Source organism: Aegilops tauschii, chromosome 5 (assembly GCF_002575655.3).
Source record: "Aegilops tauschii subsp. strangulata cultivar AL8/78 chromosome 5, Aet v6.0, whole genome shotgun sequence".
In the NCBI taxonomy this organism is placed as follows: Eukaryota; Viridiplantae; Streptophyta; class Magnoliopsida; order Poales; family Poaceae; genus Aegilops; species Aegilops tauschii.
Genome location: NC_053039.3, coordinates 324533195 through 324540368, shown reverse-complemented (window position 1 = coordinate 324540368; position 7174 = coordinate 324533195).

Genomic DNA, 7174 nt, shown 5'->3' with positions numbered 1-7174 from the left:
CGGAGAGCGAGTTGGCGGCGCGGCGGACGTAGTCCGCCTACTTCCCTAGGACGGTCGATGCGGTCCATCTCCGGGATTACTTCAAGAACCTGTGGGGGTGCAAGACGGGGAGGAGACGATGGGGCATCCGGCCACGCGCGTCATTCCTGCTGCTTTCGCCAAAGCCGGCCCGAATCGGTACCCATTCTTCGTCGACTACTTTACCTGCGGCCTCTGCCCCCCCCCCTCTCCGATTTCTTCAATGATATCATGCACACCTTTGGCTTCCACCTTCTGGATTTCACTCCAAACGCCGTGGCGGGCATGGCTCTTTTTGCGCATCTCTGCGAGGGGGTCGCCGGAGTGCTCCCCAACACGGCGCTCTTCCGCCACTACTTTTATCCTCGAATCCAAAAGGGAGGCGCCATCTCTGGTTGTGTCGCCTGGATCCCAAGGTCCAAGGGGACATACCCAGAGGGCGCTAAGAAGGAGAGGTGGGAGGAGTGGCGGGGCCGGTGGTGCTAGATTGAGGAGGAGGACCCGCAGGAATTCTACCAGGTTCACCAGGTGCCGCAGTTCGCAGAAACGACTGGCGCGATGTCGACGCCGACGACGCGATGCTCACGGTCGCCACTACCAGGATTCTTCGCCTCACCGAGGCTGGGCTCACCCTTGAGATGATTGGGGCGGATTTCATTCGCCGCCGAATCCCTCCGCTGCACAACAAGGGGAGGCCGTCCTGGCTCTTCACGAATGCGGCCAACATCATGAGGCTTCGCCCCGGCTTGGACCACAACCTCACGGTGATGGGGCATGCCCACTTCTGCCAGCGGCTCTTCCAGCTCAACGTGGACCGCGACAGCAAGGTCGAGCGGTCCGGCAAGGCCGCGAAGGCCGGCAAGGTCGCCAAGGGGCCCTTGTTTGGGTTGCCGGCGGGGGTGGTCCCGCTGAGCAATAACTCGCGCCGAAATGACATCATTGCCATGATGCCGGAGTTCAACATGCACAGCCTCGTCCCAAATTGGGCCGAGCCGCCGGCGGATCAAGTGGAGGAGTTTTTTGATACCTTGGTGGAGAAGTACGCCCGCGACGAGCCGCTGCTCGTCCAGGACACCACCCAGGCGGAGCTGGACTACATCGCCGCCAGGGCGGTGGAGGCAGAGCTCGCCAAGGAGGCCGGCATCACCGATGGCGTGGAGGATAAGGCTGCGGCGGCCGCGGAGGGAAAGGAGCTCGCCCAGTGGGCGGAGTTCGCTGGGGAGGCCAGCAGCACCGGCACCGGGGCCCCTCTTATTGAGGATGTGGTTGACGAGTCGTCGGAGGAGGAGGTCGAGGCTGTCGACCCTCCGGCCACGGGGAGAGGGCGAGTCCTGCGGCGGGCCAGCTCCGGCGAGCCGGTGCGGCCTGGCAGGGTTGCGCAATCGCAGCAGACCCAGGAGGGGTCTAGGCGCCAGACAAGGGTCGCGGCGGCGAGGAAGTTGGTGAAGTCCGCGGTGGCGAAGAAGAAAGCAACTGCCTCCTCTTCGTCCAAGCGCGTCCAGACCCCACCTTCTTCCCCTCCTCCGGCAGACATCGACCCGGAGGTCGTCTTCGACTTTGGGTCCCTCAGCCCAAGGAGGAAGAGGAAGGCAACAGAAGAGGAGGTGGAGGACGAGTAAGTATCTTGCTCCTTTTTGTCATCTCCGTCTCCTCGGACTGTGCCGCTTATCTTGATTTGTTTTCATGCTTGCATGGATGCAGAGACGATGGCCCAGAGGGTGAAGAGGGCCAGGTCCTCGGCGGGCGGCCAGCCCCCGGCAGGCACTTTCGGTACACCACTGGTGGTGTTGAGTAGTCCGGACAGCGGCCCCCAGCACATCCCCCAGCGTAATCTCATCACTCGCCCCTTGTCGACATGTGTTGGGGGTACGATCCCTTGGTGCTGACCTTGCCGTGATTGCAGGAGGAGGACGGCAGCAGGAGGAGCCACTGAGGGCTACCCCCAACACGCCGCCCCCATCGACCACGCCGCCCCGAGGGGCGTCCCCGGCAACGGTGCCAAGCACCGAGCCCATGCACACGGAGGAGGAGGAGGCAAACTTGGGCGCTGGTGGCTCCGCCTCGGCGCCAGATGTTGGCGGGGAGGGGGCCTCTTCTTCCCAGCCTAGCACGGGTAAGTCACTCGCCTTCCGTCCCTGTTCTTTTTCTTTTTTTAATCTTGGTCTTGGCTTCGCCTCATCCCCTTCTTGATATCCAGATCCTCCCTCGGCGGACCGGGAGGACATAGACACCGTCATCGAGGATGTTGCCAGAGACGCCGCGGTGAGGGGCGACAAGATCGCCGCCGAGGAGGCCGCCAAGGGGCCTGCCGGGGGGCGGCAAGGCCGCTGCCGAGGAGGAGGTGGTTGACGACCAACCTTCCTCCTCCGCTGCCTCTGGCTCGGGCCGGTACCTGAAGGTGAGCGATGACCTGTTCGTCCACCTCCCGGGGACGGCGAACACCGGGGCGCCCATCGAGGGGGAGGTGTTTGATGACGAAGTGCTTGCCGCCGCCGGGCTTTAAGTCGTTGATGAGCCGAGCACCAACGGCGGCGGTTCCCAGGAAGGGCGGCTCCTCCAGGCCATGAGTGCCAACTTCCAGAAGCTCCAGGAGCTTCACCGTGCCCACCAGGACAAGGCCAAGTCCAGGATGGTAGTGGTGGACAAGGCGGAGGTGGACCTTGAGAAGCGTGTTGCCGAGGCACAGGCTTGGTTCCGCCAGGCCCACAAAGACCTGAAGGCCGCCCAGGACGCGCTGGCCGAGCACCAGCTGGAGCTTGTCATGAAGCAGGCCGACATCAAGAAGGCCCGAGAACTGGCGGAGCAGCAGGCCGCCCCAGCCGAGGCCGCTCGGCACCAGCAGCAGGCCACGCTAAACTCCCGGGAGGAGGACCTTGCCGCGCACGAGGAGAAGCTCGCTGCGACACTCCGCGGCAAGGACGAGGAGGTCGAGAAGCTTGTCCTGCAGCGGACCCAGGAGCTGGAGCAGAAGCACGAGGAGGCGCTCAATGCCTAGACTCGGGTCCACGCCGGCAAGGTGAAGGAGTTGGAGGTGGAGCGGGACGCGTTGAAGAGGCAGGCCCTGGAGCTGACGGGGGAGAGGGACGCGGCCAACGGCGCCTTGGCTGACGCGCAGGCCGCGGTCCTTAGCAAGGCCGGGCTACTCTCCACGGCCAATGAGTCCATCAAGGACCTGAAGCTGAAGCTGGAGAGCCTTGAGGGGACACTCTCAGAGGCCAAGGCCCGAGAGGGGACCCTGGCCAAGGATCTAAAGGCCGAGAGCAGCTGCGGAAGAATGAAGCCGCCAACCACAAGGATTTTGTGGAGGGCGAGAACTGCTGGATCAGCCGCCTCGAAGACGTCACCGGCAGGATCACCGTGAAGCTGGCTGCCATGGGGATGGCAAATGTGAGGTACACCCCGGAGCGCAACATCAGTCCCAATGCCAAGCTGACCATATTCTTCGAGGGTGTTTTCGGGGCCCTGGAGCAGTTTCGCTCCAACAGGGCGACCTCTCTGGCCGACGAGGCCCGGAAGCTTTGCCGGGGCACCATGACCAAGGTCCTCACCAAGGTGGCGTACTGGAACCCCGACCTCGACTTCGACGCCGCGCTGAAGAGCTTGCCGGAGGATGCGGAACTCACGACGCTCGAGGAGTGTATCAAGCCCGTCATCAGCCGCGTCGACGGGATCCAGGGGGTGGAGGGCCAACGCTGGGATTAGGCACCCCATTTCTCATCGCCGCTGCAGATTCAGGACCAATACAGTTTTTATCTTTAGTTAGAACCGCAGCAACAATTGATGTAATATAACTCTGCAGTACTTTTGGAAACGATGCATGTTATTTCCCTGTTTGATCCCCCTTTGTATGTCCACCCTACGTGGATCGGGTAGGCTTGCCGGCGGGTAACCCAGGCCACGGTGCCTTGAGGACGGATCCCCAATAGCCTGCTGGGTATGCTTGCTGCCAAGTGAACCACCTTACCGCTCTCAATGCGGCCGCTCGAACTGTCGAGCTTGACTCGAGTCAGAATCAAGGGCGTTGCCAATTGCGGAAGGCTACCCTGCCGTTCTCGACACGACCGCTTGAGCTGTTGAGCGGACTCGAAACAGGGCAAGGGCGTTGCCAATAGCGGAAGGGCCCCTTTGCGTGCAGGTTTTCCATACATAGGGCAGGACCTTCGAGGACAATAACCTTATATATAAAAAGAAATTGCTTAAAGTTTCGCACGGCTTAGCTTTTCTGTCATTGCACAGGCGTCCACCGCATATGCAGATGGTGCCGTCAAGCTTGGTCGTCTTCTTCCTTGGAACGACGGCCACGATGAAACCGCTCCTCCGATCAGACCAGATTTCCACAACTGCGCCGCCCCTACCTGGCGCGCCAAAGATGTCGGTGGGAACGGCACCTATGGGATCACTGGGATCCCTTCTACGGTTGGCGAGCGCGGGGTTGTGCAAAGAGCGGGCCTGATAGCAAGCACACAGATCGTTTACCTAGGTTCGGGCCGCGGAGATGCGTAATACCCTAGTCCTGCTTTGGTGGATGTATTTGAGTGTTCTTGTGTTCTTGAGCTAGCTACAGGGTGTGACTTGCCCAAAAGATCCGAATCCTCCTCCTGGTCGCCTCGGGCCTCCTTTTATAGGAAAAAGGGGTTGCCACAGTGGCATGCAGGAGGTGGAAAGGTCTACAGTGGATGCGTCTATCCTCTGGCATCGTTGGACAAATGCATTTAATGCGCTGCCGACGTGCCCCTCTTGCTTTATCGAGGACGACAAGGAAGCACGTCCCAGCTGTCGCCACCTCGCCTGGTTCCGACGCGCGTCCAAGCTGATGAGGTGTTGCTGCGCCATGTTGGATGGCTGCTGTGCTGGCGCGGCGGTGGAGTCTTTAGGAAGATTTGCATGTCACCACGCAGGTGCTTGCTGGGTCGGTGTAGAGGCCGCACGTCGCCACGTAGGTGCCTGCCCAGCTGGTTGAGCTAGTAGCTGCATGGGGACGGCGGTGGAGTCTTGGTAGGTGCGGGCCCTGCTGTGTCCCCACAGGTGTCTTCGGCAAGGGCCTTGCCGGGACCCGGGCAAGGGTCTTGCAAAGGCATCGTGGTCTTCCCCGGCAAGTGTCTTGCTGGGGGTCTCGTGGATTTCCTCGGCTAGGATCCCACCGAGGATCGTCGTCTTCTGGTCCTCATCTGATCTTGTGTGTTTATGATCGTGACAAAGATCTGCATGCCACCACGGAGGTGCCTCCCGAGCCTTGGTTCCAATGAGGTTGATGGAGCTGGAACCCTTGGGCTCAAGGGAGGCGTGCTCCGTTGGCGTCAGGAAAGTTGCCCCGGCAAGGCCTTTGCCGGGGCCGCGGAGGCCGCCCCGGCAAGGGTCTCGCAGGGGGAGTCCACCTCGCGCCCTTTGCTCTTTTGTGTTTCTTGGTCTTGGTGTTGCCTTGGCCGTCCTGTGGTCCGGCTTCCCACCTCTGCCCTGCTAAGTGTGGCCGTGGGCGCGGCTCCGACTGTCCATGCACAAGTAAAGGGGTTAAAAGGAGAGCCCCTACTTTTGTACACCGACAATGAAGATGAAGGTTGAGAGCAAGAAGGACAAGAACGCCTGGCACAGTGTCTGGTATGAGAGACTGGATGAACAACATGTCACGTATGCGGCCAAGGACATGTACACAAGCTACGAGATGTACAAGAGGATCGTTGACATGAGGGAGTGTCTTCTTCCTGCCCCAGACGAGGGATCGAGCCACAGAGCAGTGGCGGGAGCATCACAAGAAGTAGATGACTAGACGATCGTTTCTCCTAGTTTAGAATGCATACAATTGTTTATTGAGGTGTGTGTGAATTATCTGTATAGTCACTTATGTAATTCTTCTGTAGACAGAGCAAATCACACGGCTTATTAGCAGCAATCGTCGGTGTTATTAATTGTCTTCGCACACACTTCTTATTATGGACCTATCTGCCGCGTATCGCACACATCTTGTTCAGTTGAACCGTTTCTATTGTGTTGCCTAATCACACACAGTTCATTCTAGTGAACCATCTGCCGTATATCGCACACGCCATCATCTAGCTGCATGTTTCTGTTGTTCTGCATCATCGCAAAAAGTTCTTCTGAATTAACCGTTTTCCACTCATCGCACACGTAACTCCAATATGAACCGTGTTTGATGTCACCGCCATCACAAACGTTTTGCATCTTTTTTGACGGTTTTATTACATCATCGTTTGTGATTGATGCATCGCACACAGTTTCGTTGAAGGGTCTCTGATTCGACTGTCGCGTTTGGACCATCCTGCAGTAGTGATGATCCAAATTCACCAACCTAAGTTCGATCATCACATGAGATGAGGTGGTTTCAATGGTGAACATCTCCATGTTGATCATATCTACTATATGACTCATGTTCGACCTTTCAGTCTCTTGTGTTCCGAGGCCATGTCTGTACATGCTAGGCTCACCAGTTTAACCCTAGTGTTCCGCATGTGCAAAACTGGGTTGCACCCGTTGTATGCGAACGTAGAGTCTATCACACCCGATCATCACGTGGTGCTTCCAAATGACAAACTTTCGCAATGGGGCACACTTGGGGAGGACACAATTTTATCTTGAAATTTTAGTGAGGGATCACCTTATAATGCTACCATCGTCCTAAGAAAAATAAGATGAATAAAAGGATTAACATCACATGCAAATCATAAGTGACATGATATGGCCATCATCTTGTGCTTTTGATCTCCATCTTGAAAGCGCCGGCATGATCTCCATCATCACCGGCATCACACCATGATCTCCATCATCGTCTCGCCATCGGGGTTGTCACGCCAACCATGCTTCTACAACTATTGCTACCGTTCTTAATGATTGACACACAGGTAATTAGAGACAACCCTATGGCTCCTGCTGGTTGCCGTATTCATTGGCATGCAAGTTGTGATAAACTATACAAAACATGATAATCTCATACATCAAATATATCTCATCATGTCTTTGGCCATATCATATCACAACATACCCTGCAAAAACAAGTTAGACGTCCTCTACTTTGTTGTTGAATGTTTTACGTGGCTACTATGGGTAACTAGTAAGAACCATCCTTACATACGCAAAGCCACAACGGTGATATGCAAGTTGCTATTTAACCTTCTACAAGGACCGCCTTTCTCGAATTCGATTC